General features: G+C 49.0%; 1 pseudogene; it reads right to left on the bottom strand.

Moving 5' to 3' along the window:
• Positions 1–9,248: 9,248 nt before the first annotated feature.
• On the bottom strand, positions 9,249–10,537 carry LOC139011515 (actin-related protein T3 pseudogene; annotated as a pseudogene).
• Between the last annotated feature and the right edge of the window lie 1,238 nt (positions 10,538–11,775).

The following is an 11,775-nucleotide window of genomic DNA, read 5'->3' on the forward strand; positions in this document are numbered from 1 at the left end:
CGTTTGTTGTTGTTTTTTTTTGGTCACTAAAATGAAAGATTGGATTCAATGGATTTTTTGGAGTCTCCTTTTAATGACTCAGGTAAGCTTGGAAGATAGTGGGTCTGCTGCCTGTCTTCCCGCCAACTCCCTCAGGAGCACTAACCCTGGGGATCCTTCCATCCCGGCCACTCAGGGGGCTGAAGGAGATCAGCCTGTGCTCACTGCTGGAGGCACATTTCCTAGCAATCCCGAAAAAGAGCTCTGTTTCCTAAAGGTGAGATTGGAATTCTGAATAAAAGTCAGATAATGTTTATTTTTTTTGAAACTGAAAGCTGATAGTTCTAAAGAAAATATTGAATTCAGTTGCTTGAATGTGAAACCATTAATCACCCACATTAAAAAAAATTCCATTTATTACTTAGAAACACGGATCTCAATTTTTTGTTTTCCCGGAATCACAGATGTGCCCCAGAGGCACTGTTGTCCTATTCTATCTCCTGCTAGCCCTGAGCAGAAATACCATCTACAGTGTCTCTCTTTTTCTTTTACTGTGAGAACAATAAATATTTAAGTGTACAACCCAGTCTTGTTAACTACAGGCACAGTGTTCACAGCAGGTCTCTGGAACTTATTTACCTTGTGTAACTGAACCTCTATCCCCTCCGAACGACAGCTCCCAGTTCCTCTCCCCTCAGCCTCTGGCCAGCACCACTCTATTCTCTGATTCTAGGAGTCTGACTATTTTAGATGTTTAGATAAGTGGAATCATGCAGTATTTGTCTTACTCTCTCCTGTGTCTCATAGGAAGTTCTCTGGGCTCTGGTGTTACTCCGATGTGTGAATTGATGCTTGGACCTGGGCACAGAGCTTCAGGTCTAGCTGCCCCAGGTGGGCCACATGGGCTCACAGTCATCTCAGATCTGGGCTGCTGTTACTGTGGCCCTAGGCAGATGGTTGCATTTACCTTTCACTATTGGAGAAAAGTTCCAGGTCTGCATTTGCCAGAAAAACAGTTTTACCTTGTAAACCCTCTAGATGGTGCTACTTGTCCAGTGTGTCTTGTTTCTTCTCTTTCGCCCCCCTCTTTTCCTTTATTTTGAATCACTTGGCATCTCACTGTGGCCCCGGGGCTTGAGTTAGCATCCGTTGTCTTAGTGGAAAGTTACCGTTGTCAGACTTGATGAGTGACGTCAGAGATGATTTCAAATGGAAATAATCCTCACCCCTGAGTATTTCAAAATGGTTTACGGTAGGAATGTGATGTAGGGCTTGTTTACGTGTGTGGCATGTGGCTCTCATTCTTTATTCTGTGTGCACGGAAGGTGGATGACACAGTGATGTGGCGGGGGTGGGTGGGAGGAGTGAGATGTCAGAGGTTAGGTGGAGTCTGTACCCTTCCCTCATCCCTTTCTCTGTCTGGTTCAACTTTTCCTTAGATAAGAAAACTATCTTGAGATCCTGGGCCATCACAAGCCTCCAAATATCTCCCTTGTCTGTTCTCGATACTCACTGAAATGCCACCAGGAGATATTAATTTCTTTGCATTACTAAGAACCTTTCTATTAAATATATATTTACTCACCCGCACAGCTAGCTGCAATCATACTGACCTGGGAATCAGATTTTAATAATGGAGATGAAAGGATGATTTAGAGGTGTAGGGAAACTTTTTGTGACGGGGCAGGAAACTTGAAAGGTGGGTGAAGACTTGGAAGGAAGCGCTGAGATGGGAAGTGGGAGGGAACCAAACACACACTTTGCCAGGAAGTGCTGAGCACAGCTGGGTCCTATTTGAATGGGACACTGCTGATCCAACATGGACCCCTAGGAACAATCTCTCAGTAGAGGGGATACCCACCATACTTTGCTAGGGGTCCTGCTGCACGTCCACATGAACACTCACTAAGTTACAGGCTTCTTATCCCTTCCCAGGAGCTGCTTCTTGTTGAGGAGGTGACTGTGGAGAAGTGGTTGCCCATTGGTGGAAATGAATGGGCTGCAGCTCTTGATGCAATTTGTTAGGTGTTATTGGCAACATCTTATGGCTTCATTCTATCGTTCAGGGCTGTAGGTGGTCACCTGCAGGTGAAGTAGGTCATTAGGAGAACTGTGGGACCCAAGCAGGCCCAGCTTCTTGCTACCCTGGGTTTTCCAGGTGTGAAATGTGAGGAGAGGAGAGAGATGGTCAGATAAGAAACAGTCATTTTCCAAGTAATTAGTTAAGTTGGACCCATAATTTTCAGTTTTCTCTTTGCTGTTAATGTCCATGTTGCTGTATGAAGTAAGACTTACCTTGACAAAAGAAGGGTAGGAGGGCTGAAGAGAGAAAGAAGGCCAACAAGCAAACAGAGTCTCTTTTCCACCTGTTGTGAGTGTCCTGACCCCGGGATGCAGGCAGGCAAACCCTAGCTATTACCCCGCACTCCTCTATAAAGGGGTGGTGTGGTCCGATGTAGGTGATGGGAACACACAGTCCGTGCAATTTCCCTAATCTTTTTGGAGAGGCCCAGGCTTCTAGTTTATCTTACTGGCACAGGCGATCAAGTTCTTCTAAGATGTTGGCTGGTAAAGGCTTAAAGTATCACTTCTAGGGATTTTTGCATTTTAAAATCCTTAGAATGAACTCAGAATTCCTTAGCTTTATAGTCAATGTCCTCGAGGCTCTGTTCCCAGTCTTACATTCCTAGACGTATTTCCCCTTTACATGCCTTTTCAGGTAGCCAGGCCACTAGACAGTAAGCTCTTCCAAGGCAGGTGTGTGATTTGCTATCTGGTATTTGTGGTAGATATCAATGAATTGTGCTTCCTTGAATTCCTCCCCTGTATAGTCCCCTCCTCACTGAATCTGGACTGTCCCTATGACTGGCTTCGACAAATAAAATCTTATAGAAGTGACCTTGGCCATAAGATGCATAGTAGCTTTTGCTTTTGCTCTCTTGATTGCCATGCAAGAAAACCTGGCTTAGCTTCCTTGAGGATGTGAATCCTTGGGGAGAAAGAGGCCCTGGAGTATGAGAGACCATGTGGAGAGGGAGAAGGACATCTAGCAGCTAAGCCATTGCAGTCATCCTGGCTGAAGTGCCAGACGTTGTGTGAGACCTTCCTGGATTTTCCCGTCCTGGTGGAACCAGGAGCTGATGAGGAGCCGAGAGAAACCAGGCTCCAGTGTAGAATGCAGAACTGTGAACAACTCAATGGTTGTTGTTGTTCCAAGCCACTAAGCTCTGCGGCATTTGTTACTCAGCAATAGTTGATGGCGTAATACTGTAAGTCATCTTTGTGTTGGCATGATAAACAGGGTTTCATTCATTGGCTCACTATTTCCTAGGCATGGTTCACACTTTCACACCTTTTCATGCCCCCGTGCTCATGTTCCTCCAACATGGAAATCCAACTTGGAAAATTTGATTTTTCCCTTTTATTTATCAAAATATAATCGATCCTACCTTCTCTGACACCCCAACTAGAATTGATCCTTCTCATTATGAATCCTTTGGTGCCTCTTGCTATTTGGCATATCCTGTCTTTATGCATATGTCTTCTGAATACAATTACATATTAAACCCCTCAAGGGAAGGTTCTATTTTTTAAACATTTTTATTGAGCTCTAATTCATATACCAACAAATTCACTCATTTGAAGCATACACTTTGATGGGTTTTAGTACATTAGTTGTGTGATGGGTGATAGTCACACAACTCTGCCACAATCTAAGTTTAGAATATTTTCATCATTCGGAAAGAAAACCCATACCCATTAGTAGTCAGCTCCCCATTCAAACCAACCCCCAGCCCAAGGCAACCACTAATCTATTTGGGTCTCTACAGATTGAGGATATTTTTGTTATAATTTATTTTTATTTATTTATTTATTTATCAAGTAGCAGAAGACCAATCTTTCTGTGTTGGTGAATTGAGTGAAACCTCTAAAACCTTTCAAGACCTCCAAGAATGACGATGCAGTGGTCCAATCTCACATTTGGTGACAGGAGCAGAGACAGATTTTGTTGAGGAAGGTTTCCAGGGTAGCTCATACATTGCCCCATCTCTGCATCTCTGTTATTTTGTCTTCAATGTGTACTGGGAAAAGAGCATGATGGGATCCTGGATTGAGCCGGGCCTCTGCCGGCTACCAGTTCTCAGGTCGAGGGCTAGTTGTCCAGCTTCTCTGGGCATCAATTTGCTCAGTGATAAGATTTTGTGTGATTACTGTGGGGACCAGATGAGATGACACACAGGAGATACCTCCCATTGTACCAACCAAGTTCTTTCTCTTTTCCTAATGCTTGTCCTTTGAGCCCCTCTCACTGTATAGAGACTTGATGGTGGCTTGGTCCTCTGGTCCACCACCCCAGCTACCACCTTGACTCTGCTCCAAGTGGGTTGTCCTGCTCAAATGAGGAATGGGTGGGCCAAGGCACTATGGATAGGAGGTGCCTGGAGAGCTGGGGACAGTGTGATGGTTCCAGGGGGACATCCCCAGACTTTTAATTAGTTCCTTCCAAAGACAAGATGTTGGACTATGGCTCCTCCTTTGTCCAGTTCCCTCTACAGTGACTTTTTGGAGGCATGTGTATAGGCCACCGCTGAGTTGCAGATTGGGTTGGTTGCAGATTGCTCGTCTTTTTCTATGGGTTGGCTGACATAGATTTGCCCACACAGAAAGGGGGCTATGACTTTTAGTGGTTTGGTCTTCCCTTGAAGAGATAGCAGAGAAAGACAAGTGTGGGTAAATGCAGGGCAGGTTCTTCTGAATATGCTGGTGGACTTGCTATTCTCTTGGTCTATCAACTTTCACAAAATGTACAGTTGGGACTGCCTGTGTCACCCTGAGTGCCCATGGAGAGAGCAGGCAGGGAGCAGGGGGCCCTACGTGCAACATTGATCACCTTCTTCTGATTTCCTTCTATCCGAGTCACCATAAGCTCTTTGCTGGGGATTCTCACCGAGGGCCCCCAAGGGTGGAGATAAAGCAGCACAAGTAGAGCAGCTTCTATAGAGTCAGGGCATTCTTGGGACAGAGTCACTCACTGTCATGGGGGAGGGTCCCTGGTAGAGACGGGGAGGTTCAGCTAGTCTTTTGCTTGGTGTCATGGGACAAAACGGGTGTCAGTCCTGTTCTCTGGGCCCAGGACTCTGGTCTTTGGTTCCCACTTTGGGGAAGGAAGAGCAAGAAGGGCCATTTAGTCCTCAGTTCTCACCTAGTCCTGTAGTCACAACACCCCTGGCTCCAAAGTTTGTTCTCACTATCCCCCAAAACTGCCAGTTTTGGTGAAGGCTGGATGCTCCACTGCACATTCTTGGGTTCTCCCATGTTCCCTCTGCCCATGCTGCTGGCTGCTGCTCCGTGTAGCACCCCATCCTCTCAGTGACGAAGTGGGGCATGGTGCCTGGTGAGGAGTGAAGAGTTTCAGATCATAGTTCCTTTTACTAACAGGTAAGAGAATTCCCAGCACCAGCCTGGTGGCTTCTGTGAGTTTGAGGGTACTCCCCTGCAAATCTAGCTCTGTCTTTGGTCGGAAGGGCTCAGAATGAGCCTTGTTAGCTTCTCTCAGTCAGAGCCTGAGGGTGAAAGAGAGGAAGCTGTGTAGGCGCTGGCCCTGCGTCAGAAGTGCAGGAATAGGGGCCGGGATGTGAGGATGTGAGCAAGAACACGCAGGAGACCCGCTCTCCTATCCCTTTGATTGTTTTCTCCCCCCTCCCTTTTCCACTTGCATACCCCCGCATTCATAAAAAGAGGAAGCGATGTCATCACACGTGTGCAGGCCTCCCCTTCTGAGATGCCTCTGGGTCACCGCTTCCTGTTTCTGAGTCATCAGGAAGGTAATTTCCCCCTGGTGCTCAATATCCCCAGGGATACGCTGATCACTCAGCATCTACCAGTTTCCTCCTCTTCTCTCCCTTCTTTACCCTCCCCACCCCCCCAAAAAAACCCCAACTAAATAAACACAGTACAGCTGCTGATCGGAGCTGCTGCAAGCTCACAAATTGCACGGTGGATTACCGCCCTCAGTCCCTATTAGGGAGGATGGCTGAGTGCCTGGATTTAATTGGATAGGTAATTACAACTGAAGATGACTCTTGAGTGCTTCTCCTTCGGCAATGAGATCTGTCCTAGATCTTGCCTACTAAGGGGAGGGGGGAGGTATTTGGCTGCCCACCAAAATAATGAATCAAACTGCCAGAATAAGATACTCCAGGAGGCACGAGATGACACTGGCAGGATTTGTTAGTCAACTGAAGCAAATCTTCAAGGAGCCAGCTCTGTAGACAGTCCCCCCAACTGCATTTGTCTTCCCTTCTCTCTTCCCCTCACCGCCCCTTCCTTTCTAGTTCTCCCTTCTTCCCTCTCTCTCATCCCCCTTAAATTACGTACCACACTTGCTATTTTCCCATTTTCCTCTTTCTTTCTGATTTCCACGGAAGGGAAGGGACCAGTGGGACCAGAAATATGAACCAAATGCTTGGGGTTCAGTAGTTAATTTCACAATCATTTATTGAGTACCCACTAGGTGGCAAGTGCTTTGTTAGGTATTGGGGCTCCAGGATGGGAAGATACCCTGTGGCCTTTAAGAATCTTACAGCCCTGGCCAGTGTGGCTCAGTTGGTTGGAGCCCAAAAGGTCGTAGGTTCAATTCCTGGTCAGGGCACATATCCAGGTTTCGGGTTTAATCCCTAGTTGGGGTGCATATGGGAGGCAACCGATCCATGTTTCTCTCTCATCTCTCTCATACCTTTCTTTCTCTCTCATTAATAAAAACATACCCTCAGGTGAGGATTAAAAAAAAAAAAGAATCTTACAGCCCTTGTGGACATTTTGTTTAGCCATTCACCTGTGGATGGCCACTGGGGTTGTTAAACGATATTTTAAATAAAACGGGCAAAATTAGAGGCTGAGGTGGTCAGGGCTGAATTCAAAACTAGAGAAGAGACAGGACACAGCATCATGAGCCGTTTTAGTGGGTTTGTATGGATTAGAAAAGGGGCATCCACTCTGCTCAGGCTGGGGGGTGGAGATGGGAAGAGGCAGGTACGTTTGCAAGAGCCTAGGATCTAGACCAGTGATTCTCAACCTTCCTAATGCCGCGACCCTTTAATACAGTTCCTCATGTTGTGGTGACCCCCAACCATAAAATTATTTTTGTTGCTACTTCATAACTGTAATTTTGCTGCTGTTATGAATCGTAATGTAAATATCTGATATGCAGGATGTATTTAGGCGACCCCTGTGAAAGGGTCATTCGACCCCCAAAGGGGTCGTGACCCACAGGTTGAGAACCGCTGATCTAGACAGAGTTCCTACCCGAGAGCCTCCATTTTCTTGGCAGAAGTTGGGAGGTGGGACTGGAGAGGGGGGAGGGTAGAGGTTGGGTGAGAAGGGCACAGAACAGAGGGCCCCCTACAAGCTTTGCTGGGGAGCTGGACGTGCCGGGTGGACACCTGGCTGCACTGCATGGTTTCCTCTGCCACCCTCCCTGGGACTCCCACTGTCTTCAGTCTCTTGTTTTCCTTGCTCTCCGAGCTGTTAAATTATGACTGGGACTAGAATGGAGAGACTTTAAAACCTGCTGTGCAAAACCTGGAAAAGAGAGGGCTCGGAGAACTTCTTCCAGAATGCCATGCTGCCTCCCTGAGGAGTACCGCCTCTGCCTGTGGCCACAGCCTGGACTAGGGACAAAAGGACTGTCCAGGCCCTAATGCTGTGTGGACCCGGGCCGGCTGTGGGACAGCTCCCAGCCGGCTGTCTTCATCGGCCAAGGAGAGATAATGACAGGAGCTGGGACAGAGGGCAGTGTGAGCCGAAATGAGAACGATGCAGGAGAAGCTTGTGCCCAGATGGTGGCCACCCTCAGTGTTGGTGTGTTAGCTGCTGGGCCGCCAGCACGGGGCACAGCGCTTTGCAACCCTGCTGTCCTCTGTGACCGGTCACGCTCTGGCCTCGTGCACTGGAGTTGCCCCCTGTCCACTTAATCCTAATTCCCTCCTAATGGCCCTGGTGGTGAGAAGATCTCAGGTGTCACGGCTGGCGTGGCGAACGCCCCTCCCACTCTGTGTGCGTCTTCTGGGTGCGGCAGGCCCGATACAATTTCACGTATTATTTGGGCGCATTCACGGGGGTTATTCTGAAAGCATGGCTTTGTGAGGCTTCTGGGAGCCTGGCTGGGAATTATGTAACTGCTTCAGTCGGGTGCACTGAAGCCTGCAGAAAATTTGCTGGGAAAGCTGGTGAAATGGAGCTGCTCAGGTTCCCGGAGGAGAGAGGGAGGCGCGCCTCTCTCCGGAGATTGAAGAGAGTCTGAAACACAATTTCATTCGCACCACTGTCTTCTTTACCCAGCATGTTCCGGCCACACGGGCATTTTCTTTCCTGCCTCAGAGCCTTCGCACATGATGCTGTTTCAGAACGGAATGATGTTCCTTTCAATCGTATCTGGCTGAGTCTTACTCATAGTTTGGGTCTCAGCTTAAATGTCACTTCCTTATGGAGAGGAGATCTTTGTTGCACTTCTAACCTGAATCAAACCCTCCTTGTGCTTGGAACTTCTCAGGAGGCAAAGAAGGAAGCATGAAGAGTTACAAAGACCTTGTCAGAAAGGAGAGGGAATGCTGGCTCTTCGAGGGGGAGAGCTTTCTTTGGCATTGAGTTCCTCCATGCGGCCTTCCTTGGGAATCATAAACTAATATGAATGGCAGATTGCCCTCAACATAAATCAGGTGATTAAGGGCGGACCAAGTGGACAGAAAATTCCAGCAGGTCCCAGTCTCAGAGACCTCTAAGGGAGGAGTTGGCCAGGGAAGGCTCCACGGAGGAAGTAGTGAGGCCTTTCCCTTGTGGATGGGAAGGATCTGGAACAACTTGGAGAAAAGACAGCCTGGGCAGAACTTGATGATTATGGGAACGAAAGCGTGAAAAAGTCCTAACATGTTGCCCAGCGTGTAGTAGGTGCCTGAAATGGCTCAGTTTTGATTTCTCTAGTCCCTGAAGGTTAGTGTTGGTCTCGGTAACACACGCCTCTGCTATGGTGTCCAGTGTGGCCTTCAGGCTAATCCACAAACAACCCCTGCCCACCTCCTGTGCCCACTTCCTCTTATTTTCAGTGTTTCCTCTAAACATCTGACTGCCTCACCATCATTTCCCCCATTATAGACATGCAACAGGGGGATAGGCATTCCAATAACTGAAATAGTTTCTGTTCTTCCAGAAACACAATATCCAAAGTTTTCTGTCCCACACACTCGAAACATTTATCTGTAAGCATTTTGTCTTCAGAAGCATCTCTGGGGTACGATGTTGGGGCCAACTTCTTTAGACTCTGCAGCAGTGAGTGAGCCACATGTCTAAAGAGCCCCCCATCCACACCAATATTTCCCCTTCTGGGGAGCTCTAACCTGCACAGGGGTATTGGCAGGTGCCACTGTTGCTGTATCCTGGACAGCCACTTTCCTAAACCAGGGAATGAGGCTGATCCCCCAGCAAGGATAATATTAGAGAAAAAGTAACTCCTTAGGTCTGTACCGCATTTCATGATGCTGATGCAGCTTATCAATGCCAGGAGTCACCAGGTTCACGAGAGATGGACAGAGAGGGCCTCTGGACACTGCGAGAGCCGGTCATGGAGCCTGATCATCTCCCCACCAGGTAGGTGGTAAACTCTGTACTACCAGGTGTCTCGGTCACTTCCTCTTCATAGTTTATTGCCACATCACAAGAGGTTTCCTTGACGACGGCGACTATCTTTCTGTCTGCAGCACCTGATGCCATGGTCCTTCAACAGCATCCTGAGGTAGTCAGTAAGGCCAAGTCCAGACAAACGAGCTGCTGGACACCAAGAGGCAGACAGTAACCTTCAAAGATGGGCACACACTGGGTAATTGCAGCACCTGAGTTCACCACAAAGCCAGTTGTGAAGCCAGCAGCAAAGAGAGCCAGCACCCCATGGATAGGCATAGAGAGGCAGGAACCCCCACATACTCAAAAGCACTTCAGCGATCTGTTGTCCGTTGGCCAGTGGGCTCCGTGCTGGTTCAGTCATCAGGACAGGGCTTTCGCTTCAGGTTATGGTCATGGATCTGTTTCCACATGACCTCCAGGGCCCCTAGGAAGTAATGAGAGCATGCTCCACTGGGCAGCTGACGAACAGTGCGCTTCTCCGTCCTGTGCTGGTCTCCCCCACAGGGCTCCAGCACGCCCTCTGCACCCAGCTCTGGCCTTTTGTAGGGCAGATGTGTGGGTAGGAGAACTGGGGCTCCTGGGATCCAGCAGGCCCGCCTGGACAACTCCTGAGCCTAGTGTAGCACCACCGGTAGCTGGTAGTAGTAGCTCTTGTGGCCACAACACCACCTCTGGTTGATGGCCAGGCTGTTGGCCACTTCTGTTGTCCTGGCTGCAGCCAGGAGGGCGGAAAGTGTGTGGCACAGCCCTTGTGGGGTACAGGGGCCATACAAGGTTCCAGTGTTGCTCGGGGACAGCCAGCCTGGAACACCGTGTCACAAAGGCCTCCCCTACCAAGGGCCCACCGCACCGGCGATGCAGTGCGCTCTGAAGTGCTGCTCATCGTGGCCTCACAGCGGCTTCTCCACTTCCTCTCTATCCACTCAGACACTGACCACCTCTGGCCAGCAGGACAGGGATTAGGAGGTGACAGGTGAGGGGCTGAGGGCACCTGGAGGGTGAGCGGAGGGTGAGGGGCTGCTGAATTGTTGGCGGTGGGTGCAGTTCAGTCCTGGGACACTCGCTTCCTCTGGCCAGCATCTGACCTGAGCCACCGGGTTATCGTCCGAGATGCTGAAAGGGCAACAGAAAACCTGGCTGCACGCGTGTGGGAGGAAGTGGGGAAGTGGCAATAGAGAGACGAGGAGCTGGACAAGTTCATTTAAAAGTCTGTTCCAAAAACATCTGACTTCGTTTCTTTACATTGTCAAGAAGGCTTTTAAAGCCCAGCTGCCTCTTATTAATCCTGTTTGGGCTGCTCCCCTTCCCGCCAGCCTTGCTCTCGGCGGTGCCAGCATAAACGGCCTGGTGGAAGCGGAGGGCACGCCGAGTGACGTCAGCGCCAGGTTCTGGCCCTCAGATCTCAGCCCAAGCAGCTGAGAACACAGCACCTTGGTCTCTTTCCAGGGAGAATGTAAAATACTCCACTGACTGCCCTAGAAGGCTCGCAAGGCTTGGGGGGACCCAGGGGATGGCATAGGGTGCCTACTCTGTGTGGCCCTTGGGGTGGCCTCTAGACCCCAGGCCTACCAGTAGCTCTCAGCATGAGATAGGGAAAGGAGCATGGGTCTTGGGGAACACAGAGCCTGGGGTTTGAATGCAGACACTCACAGTTGTGTGATCATGGGCTCGCTAAGTAGTCTCTGAACAATGTTTCTGCAAGAGTGTGATGTGAATGGTAATACCAGTATCCACCTAAGAGGGTTGTGGGATTACAGTATGTTTCTTTATGTAAAGAACCCAGCACAAACAGGGTTTGGTGCATGATAGAGGCTCAAAAATGTTTTCTCGCTGCCTCCTTTTGTCCTTTCTTCCCTTTCTCCCTTCTTCTCTTCCCTCTTTTCCTCATCCCTCCCTCCTTTCCTTCTTCTCCTTCAGAGAAAGCTAACACTTGTCTGTGGGAGTGGGGTAGGGGTGAAATCAATGAGGAACATGCCCTTTCTTGTTGTGCAAACCCCAAAAAGCTTTGGAATCAGGGGAACCGGGCACCTCTGGAAGGTGCGGTACTAGGAGGAGGCAAAAACCAGAAAGGCTGGTGGAAAGCTTGCACAAAGAACACCTAGTGCTTATATTCATTCTCCA

Source organism: Myotis yumanensis, unplaced genomic scaffold (genome assembly GCF_028538775.1).
Source record: "Myotis yumanensis isolate MYYU_CA2020_CCGP unplaced genomic scaffold, mMyoYum1.0.hap1 SCAF_5, whole genome shotgun sequence".
In the NCBI taxonomy this organism is placed as follows: Eukaryota; Metazoa; Chordata; class Mammalia; order Chiroptera; family Vespertilionidae; genus Myotis; species Myotis yumanensis.